The sequence below is a fragment of the Dipodomys merriami genome, unplaced genomic scaffold, assembly GCF_024711535.1.
Source record: "Dipodomys merriami isolate MVZ:Mamm:240054 unplaced genomic scaffold, mDipMer1.0.p SCAF_1000, whole genome shotgun sequence".
In the NCBI taxonomy this organism is placed as follows: domain Eukaryota; kingdom Metazoa; phylum Chordata; class Mammalia; order Rodentia; family Heteromyidae; genus Dipodomys; species Dipodomys merriami.
Window position 1 is genome coordinate 283073 of NW_027202273.1, and position 25247 is coordinate 308319.

The window sequence follows — 25247 nt, forward strand, 5'->3', positions numbered from 1 at the left end:
AACACATTCTGTTCAAAAGTAGAGTGAAAGGACTAGAGAGAAGGGGTGGAGATAGTACACAGAATAATTTTCTGTTTGGAGGCAGATGATGGGAATGTGTTGGGGATGAATTCAGGATAATGGTGCCACAAAGAGGACCAGGAGTCTAACAAGAATGGTGTCATCCTTTTCATTTCCTGTGCAGGTCACTGACTTGGGGGCAGATGTAGGTGTAAGTATGTTGGCCTTCAGGCGCCAAGAAAGCAGACCGAGTTCAGTGTTCCTTTGACCAACCCAGAAAGATAAATACTTGCTCATTTGTGCCTCTCCCCAACCCACATGGCTATCTCCTGGACCTCATTTGAATTTCTCTCATTGTCCCAGCCCTTCCTTCAGTTGAGGCAGGACAGCTTTTCATTATTTCCAGCCTCGCTTTACTACAATAACTTTCTGTGAGTTATAGATTTATGTTGGTTAAGCCACCCAGTCTATGGGTTGTTGCTAGGGCAGACCCAGGCTGAAGAAAGCACTGTCCTTCCCACAAGCATTTTTGTCTCTGCCTTAATCCATTCTCTGCCCAATAGTATAGTCAGCCTTAGCAACAAAAGTGACCAGCAGATTCCCTTGCTTAGAACATTTCAGTGGAAGCACAAAAGCAAGCAAAACACTTACAGCACTTTTGAATTTAATAATTTATCCTAAATCCAGTTCCGGGCAGGTGGGGGGACACATGGCTTTCTATGCAAGGTGCAAACTTCAGCAGGTGGCTGCTTGGTGGAGAGACATGCTGGTCGTCCAGTGACTGAGCACACGCAGGGCAACCGGCTCTGTGTTGTTTCTGCCCTGCCGAAGGGGAGGAGCTGAGTGAAGCCCCGCAGTCGTCTCCGAGTGCGAGGCTGAATGGAAGCCTGTGCAGAGCTGCCGGCGCTGCTGGCGGCCCAGGCGGCCCCGGGGGCGGAGGTGGCCGGTGGCCGGCCTTCTCCCTGCGCCCTCGGTGCGTGCGCGCAGTCTGGGCGCGGGCTGTGGCCGTTCCCTCTGTGTGAGGTGGGGACGTGGGGAAGTCGGGCCCCGCCCTCGGCGCGGTGGGCGGCGGGCGGGGGCGCGAGCGCCGGGCGGGCGGTTGGGGCCGGCGGTTGGCGAGAGTTCGTTGGGGAGCGCGCGGTGCTCTGCGCAGGTGCAGGCGGACCCTGCGGCGGGCAGGCGGGAGGAAGCGGAGGTGAGAGCGGCGGCGCCGCCCGACCCGCAGAGTGAGTGCGAGCGGAGCCGCAGGGCCGGCTGGGCCGGTGGGGGTGGCAGGCAGGAGGCTCCAGGGAGAACAGGCTGGGGACAGAGCCGGGCACGCGCTGCGGAGCCGGCGGGGAGGAGGTCTGGGCCAGAGCGGGCCTGGAACCTCCCGCCCCTCCCCCAGTTCCCCTATCCGACGCCCCGCCGCCTCCCTGGACTAGGGGACGACGACCGGGACGCGCCCGCCGAGCTCCGGACTGGGGGGAAGTCTGGGCGCCGAGGGCGGGAGTGGGGGTGCGGCGTCCCGGGCCGGGGCGCAGGGCCGGGGACCCAGCGAGACGTGTGCACCGGGACTGGCTCGCGGGACGTCGGGACGGCGGAGTCCGGAGCCCGGGCAGCTGCTCCGGACGCGGCCGGCGGGGACCTGGGCCGGGCTCCGGGTCGTGTGGAGCGGAGCAGCGCCCGGGAGCGCGTTCCGGGCCGGCTCGGTGGATGGGGCGGGGGGGCGAGGGGGAGGCGCAGGGGGCGCGGTGGACAGCTGCGATCCCCGCAAACTCCCGCCTCCTGGGCACTCGCCCGGACCCAGGTGGCGGGGGCTCGCGGTGACCCGGGCGGGAGGCGTGGCCCCGCCGGCGCGCCCCGCAGGACCAGGCAGCAGCGCTCGGGGTCGTGGAGCTGGAGCTGAGAGCGCCGCCCCTGTGGCCCTGGGTTGGCTTCCAGGGCTGAGGAATTGATGCCTCCTGTCTGGGGCTGGGTTGGAGCCAGGAAAGTCCCTCAGAGCCAAGGGCGGGAGCATGCACAGAGTGCAAGTGTGGCTGACCACATGGGGGGGGGGCTCTGTCTCCAGGGCCTCCCCTCCCACTGATCCTGTCGCCCATGGAAGTTGGTCAGGAGGGTCAGGGGCCTTTGGTTTCAGGAGCAGCCCTGGCTTATTGCCAAAGGACTTTCCTCCAGCAGGGCAGGTCCCCGCAGGGCCAGCCCAGGGCCCTGGACAGCTCCCCAGGCCTCAGCCTGCACAGGCCTCCCACCCCTGCCTTTGCTGAGACAGTAGGTCCATTCAGCTTTGTTACCAAAGCGCAAGCAACCAGATTTGAGTGCCCCCAGCCATCCAAGCAGATAGCTTGGCTTAGCAGACTTCCTGTTGAATTTGGAAAAGGTTGAGAATTGTTCAATCTGGCTGCCTTGCAGAGCAGAAGGTGCTTGCAACAGCTGGGCACATTCAGTTTGGCTTCTGTCTACTAGGCTAGGGCTTGCATGCTTAAGGAAGATGTGACATGATGACGCTAATTTTGTAGGTTCAGACTAGTTATTTAAAACATCATTAGGCCTGACGTGGCTGCTCATGCCTATAATTCTAACTGTTCAAGAGGACCAAGGTTTGAGGCCAGCACAAGCAGGAGAGGCCAAGTAACCCTTATCTACAATTAAACATCAAAAACCTAAAGTGGAGGTGTGGCTCTCAAGGGTTAGAGCACCAACCCAAGGCGGCAGGGCCTGGGACCTGATTAAAGCCCCACTACTGGCACAATAAACAAATAAATAAATGGTAAAACCTGCAGTGGAGTGAGCAGAGGAGAAACTTTCACAAACTATACACTGGGTTTTGGTTTTTTTAAATATTGTTATTGTAAAAGTGATGTACAGAGGGGTCAGAGTTATATAAGTCAGGTAATGAGTGCATTCCTTTTTTGACAATGTCATCCCTTCCCTTGCAGATCTTATGCCCAGATAAGGATCCCCAGAGACCACCAAGGAGCCGATATTCCTTGCACACGAGAGTCATTTATTACAAGCTCCAGCCTGGACTCGCAACCATCACCAACGCAGCGGGTGAGAGTTGAGAGCTGTGACCCTTCCTTCAGCAGGGTTTTTATAGGGTTTCAGGGACATTCTATACATCATAGCATCACTTAGCAAATTATTTCACACCGCGGGAAAATAATAAAATAATTCTAAAAGATGATTAGTTTAACCAGTGCAGGAATCAACCAGAATTGGGGTTGGCTGGTTCATGGGGCTGATGCTCTTCAAAATGATTGGCTAAAGCAATGATCTGAGCTGCGACCAAGTGGTCTTTATCTTGCAGGAACACTTGGAACTTAGCTGTAGTTAGTGGAATTAACCATAAAGGGGATTGTTCCTGGTATTTGGGCTCAAGGGGAGTTGCTGCTACAGTTCCTGGAGTTTCAGATATCGTGCCTTAACAGGATGGAATCGAAACCTAAAATGGCTATATTATATTTTGTTCAGGCTTCACACATTCTCCCACTTTTCCCTATAGTCCCCACCCACAAGTTGAATAGTCCATTTTCAACATTGTGTAGTGAATACTGCTGCTGCCTTTGTTCATCCTTTGTGAACACCCTCCATTTCTGTGCTCCACCTTACCCTCCCAAAGACAGATAAATGAACAAGACAAGAGGAAGAGAAAACAAAAACCGCAACAAAGGGGAAAAAACCCACTTTTCCTGGAGTTCATTTTGATAAATATTATTTTATATGACCAGATGTACATAGATGTTGCGCCTCTGTGATCCTCTCCTAAAAATATCCTCCTGATCTCACTCTGTGCACACACTTGATCTTAATGACTAATGTATGGCTTGATATGTGGTGTGTGTGTGTGTTTAATACCATGCTGGGATTTAAACTCAGAACCTTGTGATATTGCTTGGGATTTGTCTGCTACTGCTGGCTCCAGACCTCAATTCTCAGCTCTCAGCCTCCTTAGCAGCTAGAATCATAGATGTGAGCAGCAGTGTATCTTTTCTTTCTTTCCTTTTTTTTTTTCTTTTTGCCAGCTCTTAGGCTTGAACTCAGGGCCTGGGCACTGTCCCTGAGTTGTTTTTGCTCAAGGCTAGCACTCTACCACTTAAGCCACAGCACCATTTCTGGCTCTTTTTGTTTATGTGGTACTGAGGAATTGAACCCAGGACTTCATACATGCTAAGCAAGCACTGTACCATAAAGCCACATAGTAGGCCCCTCTTTTTTTTTTTTTAACTTTTTAATAATCCAGGAAGTTCTAGGAACCTATACTTTTTTTTACCAACTTTATAGTGACTCTGTGACAATATTGAAATAAGAAAGACATAGCTGTTTCCTGTAGACCACATACTGTTGGTTTAATCTGTAAAAGTCACTATTTCTAAAGGTTGAAGCAGTAGCAGTGTCAGTCATTTGCTTAACTTTAAAAAAAGTATTTTTTTAAAATACATTAAAAAAAAGTATTTTTTTCTTGTATGTTCAAGTTTGAAGTCAGGGCTTTGTGTTGCAAGGCAGACACACTACCATGTGACCCAGGCCCTTAGTTCTCTATATTTTCTATAGTTATTTTTTTGAGATAGGGTCTCACTTTTCATCCCTGCTGGCGTGAATGGACTGCTGGTCCTGGGCTGGCAGGTGCACACTGCTGCTCCCTGTTGAATTTTCTGTTGAGGTGGGATCTCAACATCTTTTTGGCCTAGGCTGACCTGAAACCGAGATCCTCCTGATTTTTCTGTCTGCTTATGGAACACAGCAGTGTGCTAGGCCCAAACATCACCCTCCTGGAGGGATCAGAAACCAAGGACATGCTTTTCACTGTGGTGGTGCAGAATTACTTAGTTACTGTACTTTAAATCTGTGTGCTAGTTTAGAACTTTGTAGATCTTCAGAAATTTACTCTGCCATGCCTTCCTTTTCCTATTTTATGCCGAGCAGTTACCATATATGTGATTTTAATTAAGAGATTTGCAGAGACCCTGGAAAATCTCTTTTGCTAGTAGCCACAGTGCTGTGTTATGTGATTCAGTTAGGCATTTCAGCCAGTCAGGACTTGAACCCCTTTATCTAAAGAAGCAAGCCAAGGGTTTCTAACTTCAGCATTGTCCAAAACATAAGGATGTGAAAGCCAGCCCTCCATCCAGAGTTCCAGTGTGACCTTGGACTTTACCCGCCCCCAAGCCTTCCAGTATATCAGCGTTGTGTTTGCAGGCGAAGCAAAGCCAGGTCATGTGCAGCATGCACACAAATTGCTCTGCTGAGTCAGTTCTGAGCATAATTTAAGCTGTGTGAGTATTAGCTATCATGACCTACCTATCATAACCACAAATGAAGCCTGCCAGGCTTCAGTTCTCACAATCTATGATTAAATTAATGGCCTGTGTCTCTTCTGATGTTTTGCAAAGTTAGTGCATGGATAATTTGAGCAGAGTTTTGTCACTGTCCTCAAGTCAAGGAGGGCGGAGGGGGTAGGGCAGAGGGGTGATGGGAGAGTAGAGTAGGAGGGGAAGTACGTGTGGGCACAGGAATTCTAACATAGTGGTGAGTGGAGAATTAGTCATATGTATAAATAGGAGATGCTGCTCAAGGTTTCTGAGGCTCCATTTCCTCCCCTACTTCCCCTAACACTGGCTTCCAGAAATGGAGTGAAATTATTATTGGAACCACAACTTTAAGAATTGAGGCTACAGTTTGGGCTATTTTAGTTGTAAAAGTTAATGAAGTGTTGTAAGTTAAATCATTCCAGAAGCCACATCTTGGAGTCTTTATTATACAGTTAATAGGCTGCAGGCTGTCAGTTGTTACAAAGGCCTGCAGCATGCAAATACTCCTAACACAGCTAGGAAACATACTAAAGTGGAAAGAGAACAAAAACAATACCAACAAGCCAATTCAGCGCCAGTGGAGAGCTGAATTGGGACTCCATGATAACTGGAGACAAGCCAGGAGACAGGACAGAGGACACAATTACAGAGACACTCGTTGCATGGATCCAGCGGCTAGGCTGGTCAGGGCCTAAATAGGTCAGCACATGAGGCAGATCCTCAGGGAATTCCCAGTCCCAGGCACTAGACTGACAGATTCAGTAGCCTATCAGCCAAGTGCCTGCCCCTGCCTCCAGGGGTCCGGGCATTACCTGGGAGGCAGATGAAGGTGGGGGGGGGTTCCTTCTCCCAGCATGAAGACAAGATGCCAGACTCTACCATCCACCATGTGGCCAATATGGCACCGGCCAGACCTGACCTCCTTATTTCCCTAGGAACAAAAATTTTCCTCAGTTGAAAATGCTGGAAATGCTGGGTGCTGGTGGCTGGCGACTATAATCCCAGCTACTCAGGAGACTGAGATCTGAGGATCATGGTTCAAAGCCAGCCCAGGCAGGACAATTCGTGAGACTCTTATCTCCAATAAACCACCGGAAAACTGGAAATGGCACTATGGCTCAAGTGGTAGAGCACTCGCCTTGAGCTGAAGAGCTGAGGGACAGCACCCAGGCCCAGAGTTCAAGCCCCACAACCTACAAAAAAGAAGAAAAAATGAAAATGCTGGAAACTTGGTACTTGATCCACTCCAGGGAGAACTGTATTTCTGCACAAAAGAGCAGTATTTGGAGGGATGGTGGGTGGGTAAGCACTAGCACATGGTTTGGAGAACCAGCATGGGGTTGATTCTTCCCCTGGGCAGGAACCCTTTAACCCTCATTCAATTTGGAAGCCACAGGAGAGTCTGCACATAATCTCCTTTTATCTAGGGTTTGGAGGTTGAACGTCTCAGGGGTATTTGGAGAACAGATCTGAGCCTAAAGCCAATTCTGTTGATTCTTTTTTCTGCTACCGTTTCCCTCCTCTACGTCCTGATGTCTGCATGTACTGGTTGATTGCTTCTCTTGTTGGTTTTCCTGGACTTGCCAGCCTCAGAGACTAAGATGCTTGAGTCAGACTTTTACTGTAGTAGCTTCTGGGGAGGATCTTCATTCCTGCATGCTGATAGAAATGCTCAGTGGGCATTTGTGGTTGTTAGCACCTGTAATCCCAGCTATTCAAGAAGCTGAAGCTGGAGGATCAAGAAGATGCATTTATGCCCATGTAATTGTAACCCCTCTGTACAGTATGTTCACAAATAAAATAAAAAAAAAAAAGAAGATGCATTTGTCCTAGTTCAGCTGAGGGAGTTGCTCAAGTTGCATGCCACCTTGGCTTCTGTCCCCAGCACCATTAAACACACACACACACACACAGAAGAAATGAATGCTCTTGGTTGTGAGGGCTGGGCCTGTGGTTGCCATGGAAACCAAGGGCTACTTGTTGCCACCAAGGCAGAGCTCTGCAGACCTGACTTGTCTTTGGATGTGCCATACTGCAGATGGCCTTGGCCTTCCCCTTCCCATGGGGACAGGTGTCCCTCAGCCTAGCCCAGGATAGATGTACTCTGGCATGTGAGCCAGAGTATAACTTAGTTAATCAAAAGGAGAACTATTGCCATGAAAAATGATTTTTTTTATTTTCTCATTTTTTTCTTATTCTTTTTGTACCGGTACTGGGGCTTGAACTCAGGGCTAAGTTCTCTCTTAGCTTTTTCACTGGTGCTCACCAGTTGAGTCACACTTCCACTTCTGGCTTTTTGGTGGTTAATTGGAGATAAAGAGTCTCATGGACTTTCCTGTCCAGGCTGGCTTTGAACAGGGATCCTCAGATCTCAGCCTCCTGAATAGCTAAGATTACAGGCCACCGAGTCCTGGTGAAAGCAACAGCATAGGCCCCATGGTGTTGCTGTTGTTTTAGACTATAGATGAATACAGAGTGTGTTAGGCAGGGTGGCTTACCCCGGGGACAGGGGAGGGGGGTTGTTCAGGTTTCTAGTAATGTTCTTTCTCTACTTACAGAACTGCCCTTGAAATTGGCCCTCTTATTTCACAAAGTCTGGGTCTCAATGCTATTGACATTTCAAGCTTTATAACCAAAAAGTTCCCCTCCCCTCTTCCTGGGGAGGGCTTTGCCCATTGTGTTGGGATAACCAAAAATGTGTCTACCCTGTCCAGATTGTCCACTGGGGGAGCTCCCAACCCTCTCCCCCCTCCTGCCTAGATGAGAACCCCTGCTTTGTTCTCCCTAAGAAGTGAGAGCAGTTGTATGATATCAGAACATCTAGACTTCTGCAGCAGGTGTAAGCTTTGTTTTTGTTTTCATTCTTCTGAGCCTAGAAGGAGGATTCCCACGTGGAAGATTCCCACTAGGAGGCTTTGCTCTTTGTGTTCACTTAATTTTCCTGGGGTTCTTTGCCCTTTGTGTTGATTTATTTTCCTTAGGCTCTCCACATTTCCTCCCCAGTTTCCTTCACTCCTACAAGGCCATTCATTGTCTTCCTAACACTCCCTAAATGCTTTGCAATTTCAGCCTTCCTGTTTCTTTCTCTTATTTACCTACATGATGGTGGCAGGGAGAAGTGGTGACTGGTGAGTTTGAGTCTTATTTTTCTAACAAGGTTTGGATTCTGAGTGCTGGTGACTGAGTTGATAGCCGCCTTTAGAGGATAAGAAGAGTAAGATGGGTGGAGGAGGGTGGGTAACTGGGCCAGCCTGGCTTACTTAGTGGCCAGAGTCAGAAAAGAAAGACATGTATAGAATAGAGGCAGTGACTTAAGGGCCACACACCTCTTTCTCAGTCTCTCAAGTCCTCTTGGCTAGCTGGGTAATAAGGGATAATTGGTACTTGGTTAGTGTCCCCAAAATATTGCAGCAGAAGGCTGGAGATACTTGTGTACTTGATTAAATTAATTAATTATTTTGGGTTGCCACTGGGGCTTGAACTTTTTCCTTTCAAGGCTGGTACTCTACCATTTGAGGTATACCTTTACTTCCCGCTCGTGGCTTTTTATTTGTTAATTGGAGCTAAGAGTCTCATGGACTTTTCTGTTCTAGGCTGGCTTTGAGCTGTGATTCTCAAACTTCACCTTCCTAGGTAGTTAGGATTACAAGCATAAGCCACCAGCACCTGGGTCCCAAAATCTTTACCCAGTTTGTCTGTGGAGATTTGTGTCCTAACCCAGCCACATTCTTCTCTTATATAATGACATGCCTTTTGTTTACCTTCTCTCTGGCTGTTGCATCAGGTGGCTTAAGCTGCATCCCTGGGCTGTTGATAAGCTGAGTCTCCCCAAGCAGCCTTCTCAAAAGTCACAGCCCCATACCAACCGTTCACCCTTCCTTCCTTCCTTCCTTCCTTCCTTCCTTCCTTCCTTCCTTCCTTCCTTCCTTCCTTCCTTCCTTCCTTCCTTCCTTCCTTCCTTCCTTCCTTCCTTCCTTCCTTCCTTCCTTCCTTCCTTCCTTCCTTCCTTCCTTCCTTCCTTCCTTCCTTCCTTCCTTCCTTTCTCTGAACCTTTTCATTTTCAGTTTGAAATTGCCAGAGTTTAGGGTTCTGGGGTTTGATGGCTATGAAGTCAAGTCCTATGTGAACTATTTTTTTCCAGGCTACTACACACAATTAGCCTTGATTTTGAAATGTAATGCATTTCCAAATAATGTGTGTGTGTGTGTGTGTGTTAGCCTTAATTTTGAAGTGTAATACATTTCCAAATTGTGTGTGTGTGTGTGTGTGTATGTGTGTGTTTGGGCTCTTTAACTGAAATGTGTACTGACAGGTGGCTTTGCCCTGGGCCCTTCAGGAATCCTATGGCTTGGGAGGTAGAGCCAGTTGAAGGGTTTTGGGCAGATTGCATATATTTTGGCTGAGCAAGAAGTGAATTCCAATAAGACTTGGTAAGGATGGTTTCTCCATGACTCTTGACCACCCTGATCTGTGCTGCCTCACTGTGGCCCAGACTTTTCCAGTAGATTCACGGCCTAGTTCTTTCTATGACCACTTATGGAAGTCACCACTTACTTATTAACCATTTCTGACTAGGGGGAATGAGACTCTTTTTTCCATATGCTAGGTGATAAATTGGTGCTGAGTGTGTCAGATGCACACATCTACACACATTCAAGCAGTTATACTTAGAATGGAAGGTGGTCAGCAGCAGAGAAACAATTCTGTCAGCCACTGAATCCCATTTATTCTGGTGTGTGTCGCTTTTACAGTAAGTTGAATCAAATCTCATCGAAGCAAAGCTTTAGCCAAGGAGTGGGGGTGTTGTTACCACATCTGGCCTTCACTTATGGTCAGTGCTTTCTCAGTTCCATTCCTCACCTGAACCTGTTCTAGAAACCTCCCCTCCGTTCTGAAAATGCTTTATTTCCTCTAGGTGTTGGGGTTGTAGGTGATGATAATGCGCAAACCTAGCATGCATAAGGCCTTACTATTCCAGGCCCTCCGAGATAGGGGTAGGGATGAAGAAAAAAAAAAAAACAAGAAAAAGGAATTGGGAAGCATATCCTGTGTTTTAGCAGTACTTAGGGCTTGGACCTCACTGTAAATACCTTGGTGCTCCACCACTTGAGTCATGCCTTTAGCCAAGCTTTTTGCTGGTTATTTTGGGAGAAGGCATCTCCTACACTTCTCTGCCTATGCTTGCTTTGAACTGGGATTCTCCAGATTTCAGCCTCCTAAGTAGCAAAAATCATAAGTGTGAGCTACCTCTGGGTCTGGCTGAAGGAATTGTATACTTAAAATCCATATAAATATTTCATTTGAGCTATATAACACTCCATCAATCCATCATGCACCATCTATTCATCATCTATCCGTCCATCCATCCATCCATCCATCCATCCATCATGCATCATCTATTCATCATCTATCCACCCATCCAGTCAGCCATGTGACAGTCACTCTGATTATATTGTATATTCTTTGGTCAGAGGACTCTTTGTGAGGAGCATGGGAGTGAGTGCTGAATTGGAGGAAAACCTGTTAAAAGACAGCAGTAATTAAATATACTAAATGTATGCTTACAGTGTTTGTTTTTAGAGGAAGGAGTTCACTACTGATCTGAGTATTAAGGAGGATAACATGCCCATGGAATTCTGCAGGCAGTGTAAGGAAGTCTGAAAGGTCCTGTGCCACCTCTGCTGGGAGCTGGGCATTTGAATTGAGTGGGAAACAAAGCTAATGGATCTTAGGGGAGAGAAAGAGGCAGTCAGATTTCCCTGAGAATTCTTCACTCCCAGAGTGACCAAGAGGGTGATAGATTAGCTAATATAGCCAGCAGGAAGAGGCCCTGACCAGTGTGAACTGTGAATTTCTGTCTTTGAGGCCTACCCAGGTAAACACCATGGTCTCTGCTAGATCAATCAATGAAGCAGTGTGCTTGCTGTGAAAATGCCATTTGAAAACAGTTCAGCCCTCCCCTACAACACATTTCATGTGTTGATGCTAGGTCAGGAGGGGTGGACATTTGCTCCTGATGTTCACAACCAAGCATCGATAAGAGCGAACCCTAAAGGATTTGCTGATTGATTGGATTTGGGGAAATAGGGAAAGAAGGAGTCTTTGAAGTCAAAGCTTAATAAGGGTTCAAATCTCTTTCTGAGTATACCAGATGGGCGATTGGGGTAATTCAGTGATCTCCCCCCCTCCTCAGCTTTTACTTTTCTCAACCACAGGTGGTCTGAGCTGTACACTTCATGGTGTTGAGGTAGATAAATGTAATCCAATGGAGTGCCCCAAATGCATCAGATTGGCCAGTGCTGTTGATGTTATTGTTAATCATTTTGTAATTTCTACTCAGGTTTTTAATTCAGATACCCTCCTAGAATCACCTAGAGATCCACTTGGTTATTTCATTGCTCCTCCTAAAATCTCATTATTTTTGTTCCATAATTCCTTCAAGAATGCAGAAGTTCCCTGCTGGCATATAGACCAGGATAAAGTACAGTCAGTTCTAAATGAAAAGAACTGGAGTAATGAATCCTGTTACCAGTTGGTTTGCACTTCCCTAAAAGCCTTGGTAAACTGAGGCTTACATCTACTTCCACTTGAACCAACCTGAGATTCTGCTGTTTTATTATATTTTTACTTTGGAGGGAGAGAATGGATGTTGCTGAGATTCTCTCCTTTTTCTCTGTTCCAGTTTTCTGGGATGTTTATGAAGGATTTACTTCATTCAAGCTGGATTTCCTGTGATTGCATGATATGTCAAGCAATCTCAGGTGTTATAATCACCCTTTATGTATGTGTGTGTGTGTGTGTGTGTGTGTGTAAATGTGCTTGTGCATGTACTTGCCAAAACTGGATCTTGAACTCAAAGCCTCATGTTCTTGCTTACTTTTTTACTAAGGCTGTTGTTCTGCCATTAGAGCCACACCTCCACATTCATCTTTTTGCTAGTAAATTGGAGATAAGAGTCTTGCAGTTTTTTCTGCCTGTCCTGTCTTGAAACTGAGATCTGAGGATCTCAGCCTCCAGCGTAGCTAGGATTACAGCCATAAGCCACCTGCCTGGTGTATCATTGCACTTTGCACCACTTGGAACTTTCCAGTAGGTAGGAGATTATTGAAATTGGCTGTGGGCAGTGACAAGCTGTTAGATCTTTCTTCTTTGAGCTAGTTCATCAGATTGTCAGCCAGATTAGAAATCACTCCCAGCATAAAAAATAAAGAACTAAAAAGAGGATGAGTATGGCTCTAAGTGTATAGATCTTGTCTAGCTCAATTGTTCCAGAATAATGAATTATACCAACTTGTACTTTGCAAAGGGCCCTGTGCTAGAGGCTGACCTCATTCCCTTTCTGGTTGTTATTTCTGGTTATTGGTGGTTTGTTGGGCTACTTTTCCGCCTTCCACTCTTCTTTTCTTACAGGCTCGGCAGCTCCTGGTACAGCAGTTCATGTCCCCGATGCACTAGTTCCTTAGTAATGGCTTTTATGGTGGAATGGTTGGGGAAAAGAAAAAGCTTCATTGTAGACTCTAAGATGCCATAGAGAGAAAGACATATGGAAATGGGAGGTGTTGTCCTGGTGTATATTTGGAGAGTGGGATAGGTGGATTTCTGTCTCCCTCCCACAGCTGTTGTCCTGAAAAGCCATTTATCTGAGCCCTGTATGCAGATCTCCATTGGAACTAACATTTACACACTGTCTCTAGTATACACTTTCTAATCCCACCTTTCTGCTTGGACTCAGGCCCTGGGTGCTTTTCTTGATTTTTGCTCAAGGCTAGTGCTCTCCTACTTTGAGCCACAGTGCCACTTCTGGCTTTTTCTGTGCTTAATTGGAGACAAGTGTCTCACCGACTTTCCTGCCTGGGCTGGCTTTGAACCATAGTCCTCAACTCTCAGCCTCTTGAGTAACTTGGATTGCAGGCTTAAACCACCAGCACCTGGCCCACCTTCTGCTTTTTTTTTTTGTCTTGAAACTTTTGGTTTATTCCTGAATAATGTATTACAAATATGACACGGTTCTACTCTCTTTAATATATCCGGGTCTACTCTCTTTAATCCGATTCAGTTGGAAATATATAAATAGGCATAAACACCCATAATCCTTCTCCTTTCTAAGACACTATCCACATATGCTAGGGTATTATACAAGAGTATGTCATCCACAACTCTTCCTTCCAGTGATTTCTTTCCTTCTACTGCTTATCCAATGAAAAGTGAATAGACACTACTAAAACACCCTAGTAATCACTAACATGTACTACCGTCACCAACAACCATTCCTGTATGTGACCAATTCACCACAGCTTTCTCCTCTTGTGTTCTTAAAACTAGCACTTTGTAGGATTCCTGTTTGACATTGACAAGCCAGAGGTGATCATTTACTAAATACCTTCTACATAGGAGGAGACTTAGAGGGCCACAGCTGGCAGTGTGACTATCTAAGAAGAGAAGCTAAAACCAGCAAAGTCATTCTGCATCCTAAATCGGGTTCTGAGATTCTTCTCCCAGGCATTTAGAATATCTCTCAAGGCTTAAGACCCATCCTGCCCCAGGTCATTGTGTCAGGGGAGAGCTTCAGGTTGTAGGCCAGAGTTTGTGTCAGGTCAGAGGTCCTGGTGTCCTGTCACCGTCTTGGTGTCACTCTGCTGTATCCCAGTGTCCTGGACATCAGGAGCCCCCAGAGGAGGAGAGCAGAAGTCTTCATGACAGCCCCGCCTCCTGCTCACAGACAGGCCCTACATATGCACAACATGCCCACCGGAAGACCAGGGCTCCAGAGGACAGAGGCATTTCTGGGTCAAGCCCCACATCTGTGCCCCGTGTCCCCATCCTCGACCATCCTGCTTCTTTCTCCCTTCCCCTGCCCCAGCTTCTGTGGGTGAAGCAGGCATGTCTGACCACACCAAGGGAGGGCCAGGTTGGGGGGGGGGGCTCCTACACATGTGGTTATCTCGGCAGAGAGCACCATGGCCTCAGTCATTTATGTCTCTAGGATATAATTGCATATTATTTTCCTAGTAGCTATCAAGGGTTTCAGTGAACTATGGAAACTTGAGCTGTGGAAACTTGATCGTATCTTGGCTCTTTCCAGGCTGCTGTGCTTTATCCTGATGCTTGAGTGGCTGAGCTGCGCCCACCTCTTTGAAGCCAAGCAGCACATACAGCCAACCCCAAAGCTGAGTCTAATGAGTTCACTCTGGAAGCAGAGCAAATCTGGGTCCTTGGGTCTCCTGCCTCTCCCAGGGCCTTTTGCTCTCTCAGGGTTGGGGGTGCTGCTGTGGCTGAGTGTATACATGTGCTATTTATCCTTCCTGTACATCAGGGGCAACCTCTGTTCTAATTATGCATCCTGAAGCTGGAGGCAGACCTGAACCCAGATCCCACCAGTTTCTTTATCCCCACACGCCCTTCTTTCTCTGGGGCCAAAGTAATTCTTTGAGTCTTCTGGAACTTTCCAGTGGTCCCTAGGAAGCCTGACTGGATGTCTTTTGATCTCTTCCTCTTATACAATCACCAATATTCTGCCTTGATAACCTTACCTAATTCAAGCATCCCCTTCTTCCGGCAACCCCACTTCTAAACCCAATAGTCAAGTTAAGCACCTTCCTCTAGGTGCAAAGCTGCTCTGGGGAAAGGTGGTGTGTGTGTGTGTGTGTGTGTGTGTGTGTGTGTGTGTGTGTGTGTGTGTGTGTGTGTGTGTGTGTGTGTGTGTGTGTGTGTGTGTGTGTGTGTGTGTGTGTGTGTGTGTGTGTGTGTGTGTGTGTGTGTGTGTGTGTGTGTGTGTGTCCCCTTTAGGAAAAGATTGGCAGATTACATTTTTTTTAATTGGGTCTTGGGGCTTGAACTCAGGTACTCTACCACTTTGAGGCACAGCACCACTTCTAGTTTTCTGGTGGTTAATTGGAGATAGAGTCACAAGGACTTCCATGCCTGGGCTTGCTTTGAACCATGATCCTCAGATCTCAGCCTCCTGAGGAGCTAGAATTTAGAAGCATGAAGCAGTAGTCCAGGTTAATCATTCTTCACTTGTTGGAGAAGCAGCCAAATAAGCACATTGCTACTTGTTTATATTAACAGCTTTACAATGAGATTAACATTGAGGGACTCCAGTCTTGGATCCCAGCCAATTGTAAGTTTATTGCTAGTGTAAAATTTACTATGTGTTTGTGTAGCGGGTTGTTCTATGTGCATGGGACATTCAGGAAATGTTTACTGAATGAAAAGTATCCTAAAGGTTTGTGAGAGACGGTTGAGCTGTGAGAGATCCTTTGGCTTGAGTGCTGTGTGATGGCTTGTGATCTAGTTCTCAGTCACTGTTGGGTGACAGATGGTCTCAGAAGCTTAGCTTTGCCCTCCCTGGGGTATGCTGTGGGAATGATGGAAGGAAAGAGAGGTTGAGACTTAATATCCATTCACAGGTTTCAAAAGCCTCTAATGTAAGATTCTAGGTGGTTTTCTCTATTTTCCCAATTTGAATACCATGGTAACTTTATTCTTTATGGTCTCAATGCTGCTTCAAAATTACATGATATTTTCTTCCTGGGTATATTATCTGGTTCAATGCAGAAATCATATAGCAGGGTGAGAATTCAAAGGAATCACTAAATGATACAGGGCAATTTCTGGAGCTTACACTTGAATGTAGGGAAAGGTATATTGGGGGAGGGGGGTTGTTGGCAAGGAGATATCATTGGCATACCAACATCACTTTATTTTTTTAATTCTTTTAAATTTTATTAATTTTTTTTTTTTGGTTGTGGGCCTTGAACTCACAACCTGGGTGTTTTCCCTGAGCTCTTTTGCTCAAGACTAGCACCTACCACTTTGAGCCACAGTACCACTTCTGGTTCTGGTGTTAATTGAAGATAAGAGTCTCATGGGCTTTCTTGCCCTGATTGGCTTTGAACCGCAATCCTCAGATCTCAGCCTCCTGAGGACATGTTTCACCTTCCTAATGTTTATTTTCGTTAAAGTTCGTTGTACTTGTTCTCAGGAACTTTATTATGGTCCTTCACACATGCACCTATGGTAGTTTAATCAGATCTATCACATATTTAGGTACAGGATTTGGTATGTGTTTACTTATATGTTTATCTTCTAGGTCTAGCAACCAAGTATGAGAGTGAATTTGTGTGTACTGGTTATTTCTGAGCTAGGGTCTCACTTCGTGCCCAGTCATGTGCCTAGACTGTCATCTGCCTGTTTTCTTTAAGTTTTCACTTGTTGATAACACATGAGTATCACTTTACCCAACTCTCAGTGGTGAAGGTAACTGGAAAACTTTCCTGCCTAAACTGGTCCTGAAAAGTTATCTGCCTAATGTCAGCCTCCAAAGTAGTTAGGATTATGGGCATGAGCCACCTTCCTTGGCCATTCATTTCCTTATTCAGACATTTTTTAAGGGACAGTGAAGTGTTTAGACAGAGAATGTAAGAAGTAAGTGGATCTCTTTGGAGGTGCCATTATATAATACCTTACTACATATCAGGTCTATTCTAAGATGCTTACCTCATTTGTGACCCTCATTTGTTTATGGCATTGTGTTTACTTAGGGACAGAAAACAGGAGCATTGAGAAGGGAAATAATAGGTCTAATGTTACAAAGTCAGGGAATGAAAAGCCTGGGGTTCAATCTCAAGAGACTTTTTACAAATTTTTATTTTTGCAATTTGGGGTTTGAGCCTAGGACTTGATGCTTGCTAGTTAGGTGCTTTCCCACTCAAGCTACATCTTGAGCCCTTTTTGGTTTGTCGTTATTTATTATTGTTATTATTATAATACTGTTAACACAATATTATATTATTTATAATATATTACATATTTATAAATGTTATAAATTATATAATACAATAATAAAATACTAGGTCTTAAACTCAGAGCCTAGAACTTTTGCTTGACTTTTTACTAAAAGTTGGTGCACTACCATTTGAGCCACAGCTCCACTTCTGGCTTTTTGCCAGTTAATTGGAGCTGCAAGTGTTTTAGATTTGTCTGCTTGGGCCAGCTCTGAGTCATGATCCTTAGATCTCAGCCTCCTGAGTAACTTGGATTATAGGTATGAGCCACCAGTGCCCTTCATGCTTAGGCTAGATGGGACCAGAGGCTATTTTTCTAAAGTCACTCAAAAAAAAAGTAAGTGTCATGTCACCTCAAATGGCTTTGTGGTATCTAGCATCCCTAGAACATTCCACTGGCAAGGCCTAACCCAGGCTTTCTTCCTGGGTCTGGCACACTGGGCAGTGGTGAGATCCATGGGTGGATGTCACTGCAGAGAATTGAGCCTGCAATGTGCAGTTGCTAACAGGTGTGTGGTCTACCAGCGAGGCACTGCCAGCTTCAGCACACAGGAGTCAAGGTAGAAATGTGGGCAGCAGAAGCCTGGAGAGTCCTGAGGTGCGTCTGGGGGCTGGGTGAAGTCCTGGAGGCGGTATCAAGGCTAACATGCTGGAGCAGGTGGTTCAGCTGCCAAGAGCAGCCAGGCCTGTCATGGTGAGATGAGGTGTGTGAGTGGCAGGGTTGGGTCGGGTGTGTGTGGGGGGAGGCTCTGATGGACAGCAGCTGGGCAAGTCTTCTGACAAGGAGCCTCCTGCCAGGCTGGCCTGGCCACCTCCTCAATAAACAGCCAGGGGATCCCCAGGGGTCTCTATGCCTTAAGTGGGGAGTGGTCATGATGTTTAAGAGATAAGGGAGGCAAAAAGAGAGCAGAGCTTATAGCAAGGAAGAAATACAGAGGTTGGAAGGGGCTTAGCTGGGCTCTGGTGGCTCACACCTGTAATCCTAGCTACTCAGAAGGCTGAGATCTGAGGATCATGATTCAAAACCAGCATGGGCAGGAAAGTCCATGAGACTCTTATCTCTTATTAACCCCCAGAAAACGGGAAGTGGAGGTAGAGCGTTAGCCTTGAGCAAAAAGGAGCTCAAAGACAGCTCTCGGGCCCTGAGTTCAAGCCCCACAACTGACAAAACAAAAAGAAAGCAACTGGATGTGCATAGGATCAGAATGTGTGATGTCAGTTCTAGAATTTATGAAAATTTTTATTAAAAGTGTGAGAGAGAGGCCGCCGCTGTTGGCTCACGGCTGTAATCCTAGCTACTCAGGAGGCTGAGATCTGAGGATCGCAGTTCAAAGCCAGCTTGGGCAGCAAAGTCCATGAGACTCTTATCTCCAATAAACCACAAGAAAACTGGAAGTGGTGCTGTGGCTCAAGTGGTAGAGTGCTAGCCTTGAGCTGAGGAGCTGAGGGACAGTGCCCAGGCCCAGAGTTCAAACCCCACGACCAACAAAAAATTAAAAAGAGAGAGAGAGAGAGAACCATGGGGAGGAAGAAGAGGAGAAAGAGAAGGAGAAAGTGATGGAGGAGAAGACTAACATTTATTTCTGAGGAAGAGGGAGTCATGCCAGCAAATGGCTTATAAACTAAAGATGTAGTTTAGAAACAAACTGCCAAAAAAAGAAAATCCTAAATGTGGCCATTTTCATAAATCTCTTTATTTTATGAAAAGTAAGCAGAAATATTTTTGCTTAGGAAATGTGGTGTCTGGACTTACTGTCTTCTGTCAGTTATATCAAGAACTCTTGGAAAATAGAGCTAAAAAAGAAAGTTCTTTAAAAGAAAGCTAACTCCTTGAAAATGATGATTCTTACATGGTATACTGCTGATAGATTCATGTTTTTTGTTTTTTTTTTGGTCCGTTGTGGGGCTTGAACTCTGGGCCTGGGCACTGTCCCTCAGCTCTTCAGCTCAAGGTGAGCGCTCTACCACTTGAGCTACAGTGCCACTTCCGGTTTCCTGGTGGTTTATTGGAGATAGGAGTCTCACGGTCTCTCCTGCCCGGGCTGGCTTTGAACCGATCTCAGCCTCCTGAGTAGCTAGGATTACAGGTGTGAGCCACCAGCGCCCGGCAGATTCATGTTTTAAAAATAAAATTTTCCAGCCAGGAACTGATATCTCGGGCCTATCATCTTAGCTGTTGAGGAGGCTGAGATCTGAAGATTGAAGTTTGAAGCCAGCCAGGGCAGGAAAGACCCTGAGACTCTTTATTTCTAGTTAATCAGCAAAAAGCGGGAAGTGGAGGTGTGGTTCAAGTGGTAGAGTGTCAGGCTTGAGTGAAAAAGCCACGTGAGAACAAGGCCCTGATGTTAAGCCCCAGCACACACACACACACAATTCCCAGAATAATCTAAAATAAAGAACAAAGACTTGTCTGCTGTAAAATGATCTTCCTGTGGATAACAGGAAGGACGTGCGACTTGGGAACTACTGCTTAGATAGAAGCCTGGCCACTAATGTGCTAGTCCTGCAAAATCAGCTCTTTTGAAGCTGCAAACACAGCTTTGGAAACAGAAGGTTTAAGGATTAGCTATGGCGTGTGTAAGTTATGAAAACTTACTGAAGGAGTTAAGTAATTTTGATCCAATATTCTAAATCCAAATACTTTCCAGTTGATTGTAGGAATTCACTTTTTAGGTTTGTGGAATACAGGGAATAGAACCAGTTTGTTTCTCTTAGACCAGAATTTCTTTGAGGCCTTTTCTTTCCCTCAGGTGAAAGGCAGATTTCTCAGTGAGTCTACAGAAAGCTAGCCACATATTATGCAGGGTGCCCCAGGCCTTGAAGAGCTGGCAAGGTAGGCAGGAATATTTGTGTGTAAGCAGGCAAATGTTCAAAAATACGACCCCTGGAAAAGACTTCTGACTGATTTTACTGGTCAGACAAGGAGCGCATGTCATCCTGAGGGCCTTATGCAGGCAGAGATAAAGCGGTGGGACTAGATGAGTGTGGTCTGTGTGGGAGCTTTGCTCAGGGTTGGCTCTTGGACAGAGGCACAATAGCTCACCTATTTGGTACAATAGCCATGAGATGGCTGTGGTACTGGTGTCTGGTTTATCATCTGCAGGCTACACAATGTTCTTCCAAGTTGAGCCTCCTGTGATTCCCAGAAGACTGATTCTGTGCAGAGTGGAGTGGCAGCTTTTGTGTCTGCCAGCTTGTGGTAGGAGCTGCTTAGGTCCACCGAGCCATGGTACATGTGGTAGGAAATAGGGAATATGCTGATGGATTCAAGCTCTCCTTAAAGATATTTTTTCTTTATGTCAGGTGCTAGTGGCTCATGCTTGTAATGATAGCTACTCAGGACACTGAGATCTGAGGATCATGGTTCAAAGCCAGCCAAGACTACAGAGTTCATGAGACTCTCATCTCAATTAACCACCAGAAAATTAGACATGGAGCTGTGGCTCCAAGTGTGTAGAGCACTAGCCTTGAGTACAAAAGCTCAGGGACAGTGCCTAGGCCCTAAGTTCAAGCCCAGGACAACCTCCCCCCATATACACACCACACACACACACACACACACATAAATCTAGGAATTTTGTTTTGTTTAACAGAGATCTACTGAGTCTCTGGTTAGATTTGATTGGCCCCTACATACTGGGGTAGCCAAGACCAAAGGATGGAAGGTGAGGGAGTCATGGAGATGAATTAAGATGACTTGTTCTCAAGGGACAAGAAGAAAAGGGAGAGATACAAAGTCCTCCAGGGTGAGTCAGTTATTGTACTAAGTACAGTTAGAACAGTTCCATCTCTGTGGGGAGGGCTGGGAGGATTGCTCTGTCATGGCAATATCTCACTGTTACAAGGGGGGGCAGAAGAAAGACAGGGACATTTCAGCCGAGCCAGTGGCATAAGTGTGGAGAAGGGACTTTTCCATTTTTCTTTTTACTATGAGAAGTATATTGAGCTTGTATAAAATAGGATTTCCTGAGCCCAGATGATGGGAGGTCTTGTATGTGAAACTTAGAGATTTCAATGTTCTAATCATCATTCAGAATCCATGATGGATTTTACAACAACAGAGAGGCGTGAGCAAAATTGAGGAGGGGGGTGGGAGCTATTTTGTCCAATCAGTTGGCATGGTAATTGGAGAAAATGAGAGCAGCGAGTTGCAGGGTTGTTTTCAGGGATCTGCTGATGGAATCCTGAGAGCAAAAGTGGTAGGAAGAGTGAGGGAATGAACATGGAAGATGCAGCTGTGGAAGGAGTGACAAGGAGATTTGGTGTCTTGTGTTGATTTAACAACAGAGTATGTCATCAGCAACTTATGGAAGCCATTACTGGAGATGGGCTGGTGCTCAGGAAGGCTCTGAGGTTGGGAAAGCAGAATAAAAGCTCCAGGATGTGTGTGTGTGTGTGTGTGTGGTGGTGTGTGTGTGTGTGTGTGTGTGTGTGTGTGTGTGTGTGTGGTGTGTGTGTGTGTGTGTGTGTGTGTGTGTGTGTGTGTGTGTGTGTGTACTATAACCATCATCCTACCTTGAGATGAGAGAGGCAGGAGATCAGATGATAAGGGGTGGGGAGATTGAAGATGGAAGTAAAAGTCAATGTTTCTCCTGGGCTGCAGTGCAGCCACAGTGAGAGCCAGCGAAGGTGTTGGGGTGGGGTGGGGAGGTGGGAGAACCCGGTGTACTGCTGGGGCATGTGGAGGCCCAGGGAACTGGGTGTGATGACTTATGCTTGTACATTTCATCAGTTAATGAAGCAGAGTTTAAATGCTCCAACAGTGAGATGTTTAAGACTGTTTGGAAACAAAACCACAGACTTAGAATAATAGTTAAGTCAATAAGATCCACAAACTGATTGATGAAAGAAGACAAGAATGGAAATCTAAGGTCAGATCTGAAAATGTTGCTGGAATTAGGGTGGTTGAGGGGCTCACATTTGATTGGAGCAGATAGAAGTACCAGAAAATGGACCCTAAGGCCAAGCCCTGTCCCTACAGTCATTTTAATTGGCTAGCTTCCATGGTCCTTATGTAACGCTCATTTTAATTGACTAGGCTGCATGGTCCTTACATAACAGTCATTTTAATTGGCTAAGCTACATGGTGGGTAGCTGCCATTCCTTATGGCCTTGACTTTTTTCTTTAATCATTCTGTATTGAGTCTCTAAGCTTTGTACTTCGGTGGTTTTTATTCATTTCATATATCCAAGTTCAGAATATTCTAGATACAATAGAACCCCAGAGACATCTGTCTTTTTAAACTTGATTCTGTATCTATGAATCAGACTTTAATTAAAACTCACAGTATGCTCTGAAAAGCCTCACCTAAAAAGCTGAATTGGGGGAAGAGTTGTGTTCAAAGTCTTGTCCTACCTCAACAACAGTCTCCTTCTCTTCTGATCTGTTGATTCCATGTAATTTAAGATCAAACCTCAGCCTGGTTATTTATACTTTATTTTTTGAGGGTGCAAGAAGTCAGATTTGGCAATAGGAGAGTCCCTGATGAAGCTTACCACATCTGACATTCTGGAGGGGTGTGTGGCAGCTAGAAGCACAAAATTATTGTCTTTACAAAATTGTTGTGTCCTGGGAGATGTTTTGTTCCTAAAGCTCCTCTGACATTTAATTGTGAGAACTCATCTGCCACTTTGCTCACAGTGAGAGCCATAACCAGCTGACCAGTCCTTGCTAAGACCAAGGACTTGTGCATGGAATGTACCACTATAGGCCTCTGTCACCACTTCCATTCTTGTTCTAGAGGAAACCAACTCAGGATGTCAAGAACGCCCCCTCCAACCCTCAGTCCTGAATCTTCCCACTTACAGTGATTAGTTCTGGAGGACATTGCTTCAAATGAAATAAATCATCCCCCTAAAAAAGGGAAATAATACATGTTTTCACTTACCTATAAAAGCTAAAAAGGTTAGTCTTGAAGTACTAGGGAATAGAACCATGATTACCAGAACATGAAAATGAGTGGTTGGGAGTAGCTGGGGGTGGGGTGGGGGAGTGAAGTTGGATAGAAGAGGTAACATGTTTTGGTGCTGGGTTTGAACACAGGACCTCATGCATACAAGTGTATATTGTACCACTGAGCAATACCCCCAGTTTAGAAGGAATAACTATAAAAGTTAACCCATTATGGGTCAAAGGTGATTGATGTTGGGCAGGGATGTAAATGGGGACTGTGGGGTAATGTATACGGTGAAGAACAGATAGAGACAAATATAGAGACACAATTTACATATATATGCATTCAGTATATATATATAAACACATATACTATATATGAAGGTAACAATGAAACCCACTCAACACTGCAAACAGGAGGTTCAGGCAATGTGATAATAAAACAAAGGGTGAACTTGTTCAAAGTATATTGTGTCCATCTATGGCATATAATAATGAAATCCCCCTGTATTATATACATGTGTGCTAATAATAAGTAGAAAAAAATGATTAATTATATGCTTCAAAATAGCTAGCAGAAATGTGCCAGTGGATAGGCCAGTGGATAGACACTCATGTGCCTCTGGTCTGTACCATGCCTGTATCTCACCCCATGAATAGGAACAAGGCCTAGGCAACAATTAAGATAAACACAAACAAAAATATTTAAATAAATTAAAAATGTGAAAACACAGATATTCTTGTTTTCTCTTCTCTCAGGAACTGTGTTTAGCAGAGTTCTGGGCAGAGGCAGACACTGTCTTGATGATGTTGAGGTAGCGAAGTGTAGGTCACCTGCTGCACAATGAGGTGAGGAATTGCACAGGAGCTACAGGGGTTCTGGGGGAAGACTCTATGGACAGTGCTCAGAATTCCCCAGTAGAGCAGATGGAGTGACATTGTTTCCACACAAGTATATTCTGGGGATAAAAAGCTCTTTGAGTAACAGGAGAGGAAAAAAGAGGCCTCTCCCTTTCTGGGGTGTTTCACTTTTAAAAGTTAATTCCTATTTAACTTACAGCTATTCAAGTTCCTAACAGCCCTAGGGATGTGGAAGTTTAGTCTGCAAGACAGATATACTAGTGGGGCAGACTAAGGAAGTACTGGATGACAATGCAGACAAGTTGACAGAACTAGGAAGTGAACTTACCCTATTGTCAGAGAGGCAGGCATAGACCATGCTTCTACATTGATACATATGTAGAAACACACACACATTCACATATATATGTGTACACATCAAGAAAAGCATATATACATATATATATACATATATATGTATATATTTGTGTGTATATACATATACATATATGTATAAGTATATATATATGTATACATATATGTATATATATATATATGTATATATGCTTTTCTTGATGGGCACATCTGAAAATCCAGGACCATGCATTGTATTTCTTGGTTTTCTCTTCCTGTCTTCACCATCCGTTTCTCATTTGATTTGTTCTCTTCGTGTACATAGTCATACCTGACCTTGGAGACAGTGTCTGTTCACATCCCAAATAGAAAGAGTTTGGACATCTCTGGGCCCGTGCCTGTAATCCTAGGATTGCAATCCTGCAATCCTAGCTACCCAGGCGGCTGAGAGCACATTCTCCCCACAGAGCAGGGATCAAATGCGCTACTCAACACTACCAAGCTTCTTGATGAAGTCAGGGTCTCACTAAATTTTTTTTCCAGGCTCCTCTGAAAGTGAAAGATCCTTCAGTTTCTCCAACCCCTCAATCACTGGTTTCAAATTGCTGCCTGGGTACATGGGATTACATGAATGTGTTCAATTTCTATTTCATATCCTAATTTGATTAATTTTGAAGAAATAATAAATAAAATAATTTACATATCAGATGGATGGCTCCAAGTGTTCATTTATTCTCCAGTGATGGCTTACTATTTAGCAGGATTACATTAGATACTATAGTTGAACAGGATGAGATTTCAATTCACTAACTTTCCTTCAGATCAGTCCCATTCAGTTCAGAATCTTCCTAGGAAATAGGAGACAGAGACACAAAGGTCAAGGAAAGCAATATTCTAAGTCCTCTACTGATGTATGGGGTCACAGGCACAGGCTATCTCAGTTCTCATGTCTGGCCTCTTCAAAGATGCCTATGTATGGGGTCCTTTTGGAAGATGGGTAGACTTTTGACAAGTGCTGGAAGGTCACTGTATGAAGGGGGAGATGTGTGAGCAGTGAACATGGGTTAGTGTCAGCCAGAGTCC

At 45.4% G+C, this 25247-nt stretch overlaps 1 long non-coding RNA gene across 4 annotated transcripts; it reads left to right on the plus strand.

The window, feature by feature from the left end:
* Positions 1-1088: 1088 nt before the first annotated feature.
* LOC138807022 (uncharacterized) lies at positions 1089-24872 on the plus strand. 4 transcript variants are annotated; one of them, XR_011366029.1, is made up of 3 exons: positions 1089-1226; positions 2919-3033; positions 24708-24872. It is a non-coding gene; the product is annotated as an uncharacterized lncRNA (long non-coding RNA). The 4 variants fall into 4 exon arrangements; XR_011366030.1 differs by lacking the exon at positions 24708-24872 and adding an exon at positions 3606-6217; XR_011366024.1 differs by lacking the exon at positions 24708-24872 and adding an exon at positions 6227-8354 and having other exon boundaries at positions 1090-1226.
* Positions 24873-25247: the final 375 nt, after the last annotated feature.